The 13,745-nt window shown below is 41.4% G+C and overlaps 1 long non-coding RNA gene across 1 annotated transcript in view; it reads left to right on the top strand.

The window, feature by feature from the left end:
- The window catches only part of LOC111765153 (uncharacterized), a 49,951-nt gene that overhangs the window by 32,759 nt on the left and 3,447 nt on the right, over positions 1-13,745 (top strand). The window contains exons 3-5 of the long non-coding RNA XR_009185755.1: positions 8,358-8,489; positions 11,905-12,124; positions 12,515-12,758. This is a non-coding gene — a long non-coding RNA (uncharacterized lncRNA). The remainder of the gene's footprint in view (positions 1-8,357; positions 8,490-11,904; positions 12,125-12,514; positions 12,759-13,745) is intronic.

The following is a 13,745-nucleotide window of genomic DNA, read 5'->3' on the forward strand; positions in this document are numbered from 1 at the left end:
CATACCGTTAGTTGAACCTTTATTCAGAGGCCACTTAATCCATTTAAAGGTGTTAATGGGTAGACAGAAGTGGACTAGAGTTAATTTCCGAGTTTTATTTGGCTTTCTTTGCTCAGAGATTTTCTCCTTCTCCGTTTTATCTTTTCCAATTGGGGAAGAAAGCTGTTTCCTCTTTCAACCTGAAAATCCCTGAATTTCTGGACTTCCTTTTTCCTCTTATTCTCACTTATACAATGGCAGATACCTCTCTGGGCTTATCCTTTTCTTGCAGTAACTTGCCAATGGTAGCCAACAGCCACCAATGCATATTGCTAATACTCTGGTTTCTGATAACTTTCCAAGAGCTGCAAGTTAACCAAGTACATTATTTAATTTTCAAGTAACCACAGATGACAATTTACCCATGCTTTACAAATTTATGATGCATATTGTATTCTTTCCAGCCTCAAAAACCACTTCTTCAAAACCCACTAATTGCCTATTAAGCCAAAGCCACACATTTTTAGTGTTTGTTTTGGTGGCACTTCACTTCTAGATACTGCTGAAGCCTATCCATCAAAAGCCCCCAATAGTCAAACAAAATAAGATTTATTAACTCCTTGCAGCAAGGGAAATTGCACACAGGGGACCAAGAGTGTCTTGAGAGGAGTCAGGAGAGGATGCTGTTTTAGTTTGCTAAAGGCTGCTGAGGCAATATACCAGAAATAGGTTCGTTTTTACATTGGGGAGTTATTAGCTTATAAGCTTAAAGTTCTGAGGCTGAGAAGGTTTCCGAATCAAGGCATCCTCAGGAGCTGCTTTCTTCCCGAGCTGCAGCTGTGGCCATCAGGCATGTGGTGCATCCACTCGTTTCTCCCCTCTCCTCTGGGCTTCTTTACTTTCAGCTTCTGGCTTCCTCTCTCCTGCATTTCTCTCACCTTCTGTGTTCCATTGATTTCAGCTTCAGGCTTCCAGGGCCTTCTCTCTCAGCTTCTGGGCATTTCTCTCTGTCACCGAGGCCTCCTCTCTCCCTTATATAAAAGACTCCAACAAGAAGACCAAGACCCACCCTGGGCTATGCCTTACTGAAGCAGTCCCATCAAATGGCCCTCAACTGAATCCAACCCAAAGGGTCCCAAGTTAAGAATGGACCAATTTAAGAACACAATTTTCTGGGGTCCACAGAAGACTCAAACCACCACAGATAGTTATAGGATTTGGGCTTGGTTAGATGATATTGGAGAGTTTAAGGAGGTGTGGTTTGATCTGGACTGCGTGATTTCAGGAATGGGGGTAATTCAATCACTAGGTTTCTCACTAATCTTATCTAGGAAATCAGAGACACAAAGTAGGGCTAGGGTTGTCATTGGTAAGGAAGCAGTTGTTACTTCTTTTGGGTCATCCTGAGTCCTGTCTGTTAGGACAGCCAGGAAGGGCAAGGGTGGACTTTTCGGAACCTTGGCATTTGGAAAAGGCAGCACAGAGCTGTGGGAGTTAGGAGGTCTGTTTCTTCATCCATGCTCTACACAAACTGGCTGGGGCCTTAGCAGTTACTCCCTCACTGTGATTTCTTACCTGCAAAATTAATGGTTTCCAGATTTTGAATTTCACTGACCAATAAAATTTCAAGGGAAATTTTAGGGATTAACATAGTGATCTTGCCAATCTTTTTTTTTTTTTTTTGCCGAGGAAAGATATTATAAGATATTATATAAAAGAAATGGCAACTGCTATCATTAGCATTTTATGAAAGCAAGTATATATTAATATCAAAAATTTGGAAACACATCATCTCAGAATGCTGAGTAGTTCTTTACATTGCTAGCTTTTAGGAAAACTTGCTACCTTGACTTTTTTCTTTTACCTATCCTCACTTGGACCAGGGAAAATGTCATAAAAGACCAGCCGTGGATTATGGGTTCATGTTTGGTCTTGGGTTTTTATGGTCTTTTCCAAGATTATGGTTCTTTGAATTTCTGTGAGCTGGAGAGAGGGATTTCTGTATAGGCATGTTGTTAGAATTGCAAACATTTTCCCTAGATAGCGGAGCAAACCTCATTTCAGTGACCTTCAGTGCCTGACATAAAGTCTACCTTTTAATGTGCATTTTAAAAAAAGAAACTCTTGAATGGTTAAGAGGAAGCCTTTGGGACAGGGAACATCCATCTCTTTATTTTTCTTAATGTTACTGTCATAGAAGTGTCCAGAGACCTTGGCAGTGAGTACATTTCTATAAAACTTAAAAATCAATCAACTGATCAATATGCAGGGAGGGCTGGTAGACTTGCCTACTTAGATGACTAAACGCCTGGTGCAGCTTGGCCATTCTCATTATTGAGAGATTGATAAACTGGGGATATGCAAAGGATCATTAAGATGACCCTTGTCTCCCTTTCTCTCCTTCCCGCTCTTATCAAAACCCGTGATTCTGAAGGCAGCTGAGATCCAGGAAACTGAATATGTACATTTTGAACGAAAGAAATCACAGATACATCTGTAAATACTGAAGAATAATAATTGAAGGAAGAAGGACAAGTTATTGACCATGCTTAAAAGTATAGGAAAAATAATGGGTCTTACCAGAGTTGGGGAAACTTTTCAGCTGTAAAGATATAACTTTCTAACAACAAGAAGTGGGGAGAGATTTGTAGACAGAGGACCCTCTCTGGTGCTCAGAGCCAAGAAGATGAAAAACAAAAGAGTTAGTGCAGCGAGCAGTACTGCCTCACCAGGAGTTTTATATGGCCCTAGTGGTTTGTTTTTTTCATCCCTAAAATCTATAATTCTGTTTTTCTTTGTAGATTTTGTGTTGACTCATTTTGATTCCTCCATTTCTTCCCTCCTTTGCCTTCTGTGCCTGTGGTTGTCTCTTTTAAAAATGTTATCTTGTGGGTCCAGTGTGTTTTCTTCTTTGTGCTGATTCTTTCGGCCCATCTTATTCCTTCTGATGTTTTACCTTGCAACTCTGTCTTGCTGGCTTGGATGCTAGGCTATTTCAGCACAATAACTACTCTTCAAAAGAAATCTTTCTTTTACTCATTTTCTTACCCCCAAGTTACTATTGCTGCTCTTTGCAAAGTTCATGACTAAGAACATTGGTCAATCGTATTGTCTGGTACGTTAAGGGTGGTTTGTTCTGTGTGAGTACATTTATCCTGGGAGTGTGAGATAAGCAAACACACCAGTATTTACATACAAAAGAGGATTATCCCTCACATACCCTCCTAATTCCAATGCTACTGCCAAAGATCAGAAAACTTCTGGACATCCCTTTTGGAATAACCCTTAGTGACTATAAATCATACCAGAAAATTGGTGTCATTGCTTTATAATCATATTGTTTATCTGGCAAAAATTATATTACCTAATGTTGTCACCCACCTTGTTGAACTGAATCTACTTCATCTGGCTTTATACACAGATTGATATTCGGAGTATTTGACAACGTAGGCCAATCAGAACAGATGCTGGTTACGACCAAAGGGTATACCTGTGGCAATAAATATCTTTTGAATATCAGTTTTGTTTTGTACTATTCCAAAACATTCTAAAAAGATGCAAATGTCCCACTTCCGGTCGACTTTGATTTTTTTTTTTTTTACTTTCCAGGGTTCAATGCTAACTTACATTGGGAAATTCCCCATTGTGTATGGTGGAGCAGGTAGTGCCTCACCTCTCACTACTGATGGTAGAAGACCTGAGTTTTTCTTCTCCCCATTCCCTGACTTCCAAGCAAGGGGCAAACTCTTGACCAATCAGAAACACACACTCTCTCTTTCTTTTTTGGAATTAGGCGATTATTTTATTGATATTTCACAACTAGAACTTTGGAAGGGCATCCCAAATATTTCCATAATTGCCAGTAAATATTTACTTTAAACACTTACTGGTATGAGTTTTAAAAGTAAACTCTGGCTTGTTTGTGGACCTTATGAAAATGTTATTCATTTGAGAGAAAATTTTTAAGACACATGAGTCAGCGTGGCCCCCAGGGAAGTTTTGAGAAAGCAGATGGTAATGTTTGGGGAGTTCACTTGTTGTTTCATATGACATGGCAAGGAGGGGCTCCCGAGACACAGAGGTGAGTCCTAGCTGAAAGGGAGCCCAGACATCATCTCTGTGCTGATGAAGGAAGACGGTCTAGACAGGACAGCAAGTGTTCAGATCACAGAGGAAGTTAACAGCTAAGATCATAATTCTCTTCCCCTTACTATTATTCCATTGTTCTTACTTTCTTTTTAAAATATAGACTTTCAGGTTATGAAAGCAGTACCTATGCACATCCAATGCCCTTTCCTGCTGCCTTCTGACCCAAGCCCACACTGGCTTTTCCTTTTTTCACTGTGCAATAGATTAAACAGCCCATAAATACTGTCGTGGATTCTTAATTTGCCTCATGCATGTAAAACATGGCTGCTTTCGCATCTACCTCTAGGCTGTAAATAATTCCAGGGCTAAGCTTCTTTTAGTCTTCTCCCTTAACTGGCCCATGTCCAGGGTTGGGCACACAGCACAGGCACTGTGAAGGTTTACCTAGAAATTTCACCAAATTCACAGCACTTGACCAGAGTGTGAGAAACTCTACTCCTCATGAGATTCTGACAGGTTGACTCCTTGGATCCAGGGAGACACCATGGATGGGGAGACAGCCATGCTTGTGGGCCATCATCATTCAGAGATGATCACCAGCCTTTCCTAGGCCTTTGCTGGAAATGGACATAACTTCATGGTGGCCATGGAGTCATTCTTGGGCCATGACCTTGGGGCCCACTGAAATAGCAGAGTGCTTCTTTATTCCTTGAGTTATGAAGAATGAAATTTCTTTGTTTACTGGATGCACATAAGGCTGGGAATATGCAGGCACAGAAAACATCTTGGCAGACACAGACTCTGGCAATCTGTTTAGCTGGTTCCATATGCTAGAAGAGGAAGAAAAGAAAGAAAAGGCTCCCTTGATGGGATCTCAATGTACTTTGTTGAAAGCAATGCAGAATGAGATGACGAGATACTCAGCAGTATTCCTATGACCTGTGGAGGTTTCCATTCATTCATTGAAGCATTCCATGGATATATATTGAATTCTCCTACACAGTTTCCTCTTGGCTTACACAGTTCTGTAGGTCAGAAGTCTGACAAGGAGCTCACAGGATTTAAATAAAGTTGTCAGTAGGGCTGCATTTCTTTCTGGAGGCTCTAAGGGAGGATTCACTTCCTTGTTCATTTGGCTATTGACAGAATTTGGTTCCATGCAGTTGTAGGACTATTACTGGATGGCAAAGGTGGCTGCCCACAGCTCCTAGAGTCTTCTTTCAGATCCTTGCACATTCCCTCCTACACGACAAAATTAGCAACAGGGCATTGGATTCTTCTCACATTCCAATCAGATACTCTCGTGAACAAGGAACTTTTAATTTTTCCTCAAAGTGGCAGCAGTATTAGTGTCTTGGAACAGTAACAGAGGTTTCTGATGGTGGTGGAGGAAATATTTTAGATGATCCCTACTGTCTTAGTTTCCTAGGACTGCAATAAAATGACTGGGTGGTTTGGAACAACAGAAATTTATTGTCTCATATTTTTTCAAGCTAGAAATTCAAATCAAGGTGTCAGCAGTGCTGTGCTTCCCCTGACATCTGTAGGGTTCTGGCAGAGGCTTACCAGCATCCCATGGTATTTTTTGACTTATGGTGTAACTTGATCTGTGCCTCTATCACATGTCTGTCTTCTCTCTTTGACTATCTCTGTCCAAATTTCCTCTCCCTATAGGGCCACCAGCCATATTGGATTAAGACCCATCTTAATCCAGTCTGGCTTCATCTTAACTAATATACATCTTCAAATATCCAATGTTCAAATAGAATCACATGTAGTGGTGTGGACTAGAAAATAGCTATTTTTTTTTTGGGGGGGGGGGATAATATTCAATCTGTTAAAAAATAATTTTTGGCTCTCTGCTTCTCCCTGTTCATCTTCTTGTGCAATGCCAGCCACCTCCCTGAGATATGGTGCTGAAGTTCAGAGTAAACAGATTTGGTTGTATTGGGCACCTGGTCACTACAGCTGCTTTAAACTCATGAAATGGAGATTGTCATCATCAATTACCCCATTCACTGACCTCAACTACATGGTCTATATGTTCCAATATGTTTCCACCCATGGAAAGTTCAAAGGCACCATCAAGACTGAGAATGGTCAGCTTATCATCAATGGGAAGCCCATCTCTATCTTTGAGGAGTGAGATCCTGCCAGTATTAAATTGGGCAGTGCAGGTGCTGAATATGTAGTGGATTCTTCACCGTCTTAGAGAAGGCTGGTGTTCACTTGCAGAGTGGAGCCAGAGGATTCATCATCTGTGCCGCTTCTGCCTATGCCCCCATGTTTGTGATGGGCATGAACCTTGAGAAGTATGGGATAACTGCCTCATTATTGTCAGGAATGCTTCCTGCATCACCAACTGCCTGGCCCCCCCTGGCCAATGTCATCCATGACAATTTTGGCATTGTGGAGGGACTCATGGCCACAGTCCACACCATCACTGCCAACCAGAAGACTGTGAATGACCCCTTGGGGAGATGGGTGTGGTGGCCGTGGGGCTTCCCAGAACACCGTCCCTGCATTTACTGGCACTGCCAAGGAGGTGGGAAGATCATCCTGAGCTGAATGGGAAGCTCAGTGCCATGGCCTGCAGTGTCCCTATCCCCAAAGTATCAGTTGTGGATCTGACCTGCTGTTTGGAGAAAGTGGCCAAATAGGATGACATCATGAAGGTGGTGAAGCTGGTATCAGAGGCACCCAGTCTTCCACCTTTGATGCTGGGCCCCTCAACAACCACTTTGCCAAGCTCACTTTCTGGTATGACAGTGGATTCAGCTACAGCAGCAGGGTGGTGGACCTTGTGGTCTACATGGCTTCTAAGGAGCAAGAACTCCCCTGGACTACCAGCCCCAGCAATAGCACAGGAGGAAGAGAGAACCAGTCAGCTGCTGGGGAGTCCTTGTCCCATCTTGATCCGCCTACACTGAGAATCTCCATTCTCCACAGTTTCTATCCCAGACACTTTGAAAAAGGGGAGGGGCTTGGAGAGTCCTTCCTTGTCATGGACCATCATTAAGGCACATTGAAATTGCCTCCTCTTCCCCCACAAAGATAATTGTGCTTCCTGCTTGCTAGCCCCTCAAGAGATAGTGCCTGTCCATTTCCCTAGCTTGACCACCCAAGCATATATTGAGTTTCGGAGGTCCTAACTCCCTCTCAATAAATCCCCCCTTTTAATTTAAGAGAGTCAGACATTGTTCCTGTAACTTTGGCTGGAGGCATCTATTTAGGGGTTGACTTCAGACCTTGAAGATCTTTTTATTACATAATAGAACAAAGAAACAACTTGGCACCTAAACCAACTGGATGAAATTAAGCATGAATGCATTCAAAGATGTGCATTTGGATTAAAAACTCAATTGCATAAGCCGAGATCTGATTGAGCAGTGGTTCATGTGACAGTGCTGTATGGTTTCATCTGAACCTAAAGCTCAGTGGGGAAGCCCCTTGAGGTGATTTTACCATTATCCTCAGGGTATATAAGATGGCCTGAGGCGCTTCCTACTTAGTTCTGTGTGACTTTTTCCTTGCAAAATTAATATTCAGAAAGTTCAATCAACTGTCTCCCTTTCTATTATGGCTTTTCTAGCTTCAGTAATCTGTACAGAACTTTAAAAACAGGATTTTTTGAAAAAAAGAGACAGTGTTCAAACCCCTTAATATTATTCAATACTGTTGTGTGCAAACGTCTTTTGTGAAATTAAAGAGACATTATCATTTGGAGGATTACAAAGAGAAATTTATATAATTTATATAATTTTTTATATAATTATATAATTTTATATAAATTTATGTAATTATATTAATTAGATATCCACAAGAAGTGGATGTCATCATTTTTAAATCAACTTTGTAGGTACGAATTTTGTCATTTTAGTCTCCAAATAACCCCCTACTGCTATTTATCCTAATTACTACTTATTAGCTCTACGTCACAAAAATAAGCTCAGAGAGTTTAGGTTACTTGTTCAAGGTAATAAGACAAAGCTAGGATTTAAACTCAAGTTTTCTGACTTCAAACCCCATATTACCTCACAACATCATCCCTTATTTGGAAATTAAGGTATACATGCCAATTAAATGGATTTATTGAACTTGGGATTTTGATGTTTAAATGCTGAACCTTGTCAAGGACATGCATATATTTGAAATGCTTTTTATGTGTGTCAAAAGAGACTCCTGGATTCATCTGAAATGTGTGACTACTTTTAATAAGTGTATTAATAAGTATATTTACTCTGTCAGTGATAAAATATCCAGATGTTCCTTTCTGCTTCTATTGATAGAGTCTCTGGCTTTTATGCCACGTTGATGACATTGGTGCTAGAAGTTGGGGGTAAAGGCACTGAATTAGGAGTGAGTGAGAGAAGATATTGAAAGGGGCTTGAGATGCCACAAGCACTGCTGGGCCACATGAGGTCAGTAAACCTTCTGATATTTTTGTAGTCCAGACCGATCTGCGTTTTCTGTGTTATCACGGGGGCTCCTAAGGACCACAGCCACGACAGGGGCCACTCTGCAGGAGGCATGGCACTTCACTCAGTAAAGATTGGTTGTCCAGGATTGAGTGCTGGACGCTCAAAAATATATGAGACACGGTCCCTGCAATCACAGAGCTGGACAGACAGACATATAAACAAATTACTTGGATGAGCAGCAGCTTGCTGGACTTCATGATTTCTGAATTATCTAGTTTTTATACTCATGGTAAACAACCATTTTTTTGGGTTGGGTCAGCATATATTCACATTAAAAAAATTCTTGCCCATCTTTTTTAAATTAGGAGAAGTTATATAAAAATATGGATTTTCAGATTTTTGGGGAAAAACTGGAACACCTAGCAACCCTGACTGAGTTTTCCCCTACAACAACAGTAGGCCTGAGCTGAGTCAAGGTACGGGTTCTCCACTTCACCACTCTCCACCACTCTGTACTGTCCCTGACACTGAGACCAAGAGTCAGTTGCTTTTTATCCTTGTGCATACACTATTCTCCTGGACCTGTTTTACTCCTATATATAATCTCCCAGCCCTGTAAATATTTGAGTTTATGCTTCTATTAAAACTTTAATTGTTATGAAATGACATATATAAATAAGGGCCAAATGAATAACATTATATTTGATTATCAATATTTAGGGAAATCTCAATACCTACCTGTTACCCTTTACAGTGCATAAGCAGGGTCAGCATTTATCTTCAAACAGAGGGCTTCTGCGTCACAAATTAGGGAATCCAGCTTTCTTTTTTTTTAAATATTTATTTTTTATTTATTCACCGCCCCCCCAAGTTGTCTGCTCTCTGTGTCCATTCGCTGTGTGTTCTTCTGTGACCGTTTCTATCCTTATCAGTGGCACCGGGAATCTGTGTCTCTTTTTGTTGCGTCATCTTGCTGTGTCAGCTCTCCGTGTGTGCAGCACCATTCCTGGGCAGGCTGCACTTTCTTTCACGCTGGGTGGCTCTCCTTATGGGGCGCACTCCTTGCACGTGGGGCTCCCCTACGCGGGGACACCTGTGTGGCAGGGCACTCCTTGCGCGCATCAGCACTGCACATAGGCCAGCTCCACACGGGTCAAGGAGGCCCGGGGTTTGAACCGCGGACCTCCCATGTGGTAGACGGACGCCCTAACCACTTTGCCAAGTCCGCCACCAGCCTTATATTTTTATTTGTTAAATCTGGCAACCCTAAACCAGTGTACTCCCTAATATCCATCCATCCATTCATTCATTCATTCATTCACTCATTTAGTTTACACATATTCATGGAATACTTGTTATTAATACATGCCAGGCACTGTTCTCAGGACTTACAAAAACTAAATCAAACAAGGATTGCTAACTTTGAGGAGGCTACATTCTAGCAGGAAGAGACAGATAAATTATTTAATTGTTAAATAATTAAATTACATAGTATAGGAGATGATTACAGATGCTACGGAAAAAAGAAAGTGTCCAGACCTGAGGCAGAGCAGTCAGACATCCACACCAAGCCACTGGCTAAGGGCCATCCTGGTACTTTGGGCTCTAAGCATCTGCAGATAACAGTGTCTCCAGAAGCCTGGGGAAGTCCTCCAGAAGAGAACCACAGGTATAGAATTTTGGAGTCAAAGATCCTTGAAACTGCTGGAGGGGTACATAGAAAAAGGTAAAAGGAAGCCCATGAGTCTAGGTGGGGAGCCGATGGTGTCACCACACATGGTTGGAAGGTGGAAAACTTAGAAGGGCTGTGTGCCCCAACACCAAACTAGCCTAATAGATTGGGAATTGGCAAACTGTGGTCCGTGGGTCAAATCCAGCCAGCTGCCTGTTTTTTTTTTAAATAAAGTTTTATTGGAACACACCATGCCCATTCGTTTACCTATTGTCCATGGATGCTTTTGCACTGCAATGGCAGAGCTGAGTAGCTGTGATAGTGACCATATGGTTTTCAAAGCTGAAAATACTTACTATTTCTAACCCTTTACATTAAAAAAATTGCCCACCCCTGGAATAGATCCTCATCTTGATCTTAGGACCAAATACTCAGACTGCTTCTCTATTTTCAAATCTTAGCCTTACATGTGAACCTTGGAGCTGATCAGTGTTTGAAAATGAGGAAAGGGACAGGGCAATGGTCCAAGAGAACACAAAATGTAAGCAGAGCCCACTGGATGAGACAAATGAGGAAGTGTGTCCAAGAAACAGCAAGTCTGACTAAATTGGTGATGTGTCTTATCCTTCCAGCTTTGGGGAAAGTAAGGACAAAGTAAGTTTAAGGAAGAAAAACAGAAAATAAAGAACTGGGAAGAGGAGAAGTAGCATGGAAGTATGGTCCCTCTCAAAGGAGGAGTGGGGAAAAGGGATGTTGATAGCTTCCCCAGGGTTTTGCCCTCTCTACTGGAAATATAAATATTCCCCTTCAGAGGTCAGTGCTTTCACCAAAAGGAAATAATGCAGAAGACTTCTATTATTCTATTCTTTGGAGTCTCCAGATATATCCATTTTTCCTCTTTGTGGTCTTCCTGAGGAGTCCAATAGTTCTGGGAGCAATAATAAAGAAATGTAGATGGCAAATGCTTGTGCCCACATTATTTTATGGAAAGATAGGTTGTATTTACTGTCCCCTCCCAAGAGCAAAACCAGAAATTTTGAGCTTTGAAACTCAAAAGCAGAAGCAGATAAAAACCCATGGCACAGGAATCATGTGTGTGACAGTCAGCACAAAGTTTTTGTTACTGGAAAGAAGCAATAAAACTGATGCATGCGTGTTGTCAAGTTAGATGACAGAGAATGTTTTTTTTAATGGTTTTTAACTATTTTTCCATGCCATGATATCGTAGACTCACCATATGTATCATATTTAGTGTATGGTCATCGAAGACAAAACCATTCCCTGAATGTAAGGTGGAGGGTCTCACCTTAAGAAAATGTGCCTGTTATCAGCCACTACAATCCCACCAGTCACCTGGGGTTGCATGTCTCTATGACCAAAACCTACTTTCCTTCACCAGTGCTTCTTGATGGATTAGCAAAGCCTATGTCGACACAGTCCCAGGCATCATATCTCCTCCTGGACAACCGGGGTCTGTTGGGTTTTCCTCTAAGAGGAAATGTGTGGTGGATGTGGTTAGGATTGTTGTGTTTTTGCCACTGATGCAGCTGTGGAATGCAGAGATGGGGATTTCAAGATGCATGAGCTCCAGTTTTGATCTCCCATTTTAGCCTCTGTCTGTAAAGTTCAAGACTACCATTTTAAATGCCCCCAAAAAGGTTAAAACAGAGTGATAGAGAGAAGAAACTGTTGAACTGTGATACTCCTACAATGGAAATCTTTTTCCTTCTTTGTGCTTTCTAGTTTTTCAACAATAAATATCGATAACTTGCATAATACAAGAGAACAACAACAAAAGTTGGGTGGAAAAACAAGCAAAAACATTTTTCCTCTGAAATCTCTATTTGCTGCCACAGTTGTGACCTACATTGTGACTCGATTCAAGGGATCCAAAGTGGACTGGTCTGAGACCCAGTGATCCACTCCAATGACACATTAGTAAAGGAATAGGATCAGCCTAGAGGTAAGTAATCCCTTTGGGTCTTAATGAATCTTTCTCTATGAAAACATTTATTGGTATCCTAAGTACAACTAAGCAGGTCCTGAATTTCAGAGAGTAGTCCAAGATTTGGAAATGAGGGCCGTGATACCTACATATGGGAGATAGCAAGACATGCCAGTCTCTTTTCAGCTGTAATGAAGCAGGCAGCTATCTTAATATTATGAGCATCTGTGAAGGGCTTCAATATTGCTGTTCACCATGAGTATTGTCATTGCATCAGGGTCCCTTGAACTTGGACTGAGGTTCAGTTTTTGGAGCTAGTCCAGGTCTGGAATTGTTTGGTTATATTGGCTCTCCCAGCATTACATATGTACAAATAACCAAACACCCTACAAACTCTCTCTCTTTCAGAGATAATATCTTAAAGACCTCAATAATGAAGTCCATTAACACAAGAGAGAGGCTGCCACGTGGGACCCAGACATTGGTGCTACAGATAAGGCAGTATGAAGAGTGATTTGTTGCTATGTGACCATTTCAGCAGGTCTGGTGAGGCAAGATGCCCTTAAACAGTCAGGAGCACACCTAAAAGTCTCAAAAATAGGAGTATCAAAGGAAGCTCTGGAGTGGCTCTGCCAACAGACAGGAATCCCAGGTAGGTTCCTGTTTCCTCATGTATTGCATGTTCTTCACTTGGTGGTGGTATTTGTCAAACAACCTCTAGGATTTACTGACTCTCTCTTTGGTTTCGACCGATTTGTCTTTGGAGTGAATGGATCTCTGTGTGCTCTTATCTGGAGCCTTTAGCTCTCAGTGGTAATGAAACTACCCAACATATAGAGACAGTTCTAACTTCTCTTTGTATACCTTTTATTCTTTCTGATAAACACTAATCATTCAGGATAAGTTCACCCACATCACAGTGGACTGGGTAATTAGATAATTGCAATTTGTCATTGGCAACAGTAAGCATTCACTGAACTCCTATCCTGTACTGAATACCACACCTTACATTGGTGATTTAAAGACACGGTGGCATCACCACACCAATTTCCCTTTGTGGTCACTCTAATTCCTAATGTACAAGTGCCAGGTTTACCTATGAACTCTGTGACCTTGGTCAAGCCTCTTAACTTTTATGACTTTTAGTTCTCATCTATAAAGTAGGAATAATCATATTTCCAAGGGATTTTGTTAGGAGCAAATAAAACAATGTACGTGGAAGAATGTTGAAGATTATACAAATAAAAGAGATTATTGTTACTTTTACTGGACAAGGAAAGATCTGTCACATAAACATGATGAGTTAAAAGAATATATTACACTCATCTGTAAGCCAAGTCCACAGGTCATTCAGAGATCTCTATGAGAGATGTTGTAACATATAAGTGGTGGCTAGTACACGTGCAAACTTGGTGAATGCCACAGTGAAGGAAGCACCATGCCTGGCACATAACGGGAACACCAGAACTGTCTGTGGAAGTGAGCAGGATTGAGTCTTAAAGAATGAGTAGACATTAGGTAGCTTAATAGTACAGTGGATTCGCTTTCCAGGCAGATGGTGCTTTGGGCATCGAGGAAATTTTAGGAAGTTTGGTGACCTGAGGATACAACCGTGTGAACTGGGAATTGATGAGAGGCG

The sequence above is a fragment of the Dasypus novemcinctus genome, chromosome 5, assembly GCF_030445035.2.
Source record: "Dasypus novemcinctus isolate mDasNov1 chromosome 5, mDasNov1.1.hap2, whole genome shotgun sequence".
In the NCBI taxonomy this organism is placed as follows: Eukaryota; Metazoa; Chordata; class Mammalia; order Cingulata; family Dasypodidae; genus Dasypus; species Dasypus novemcinctus.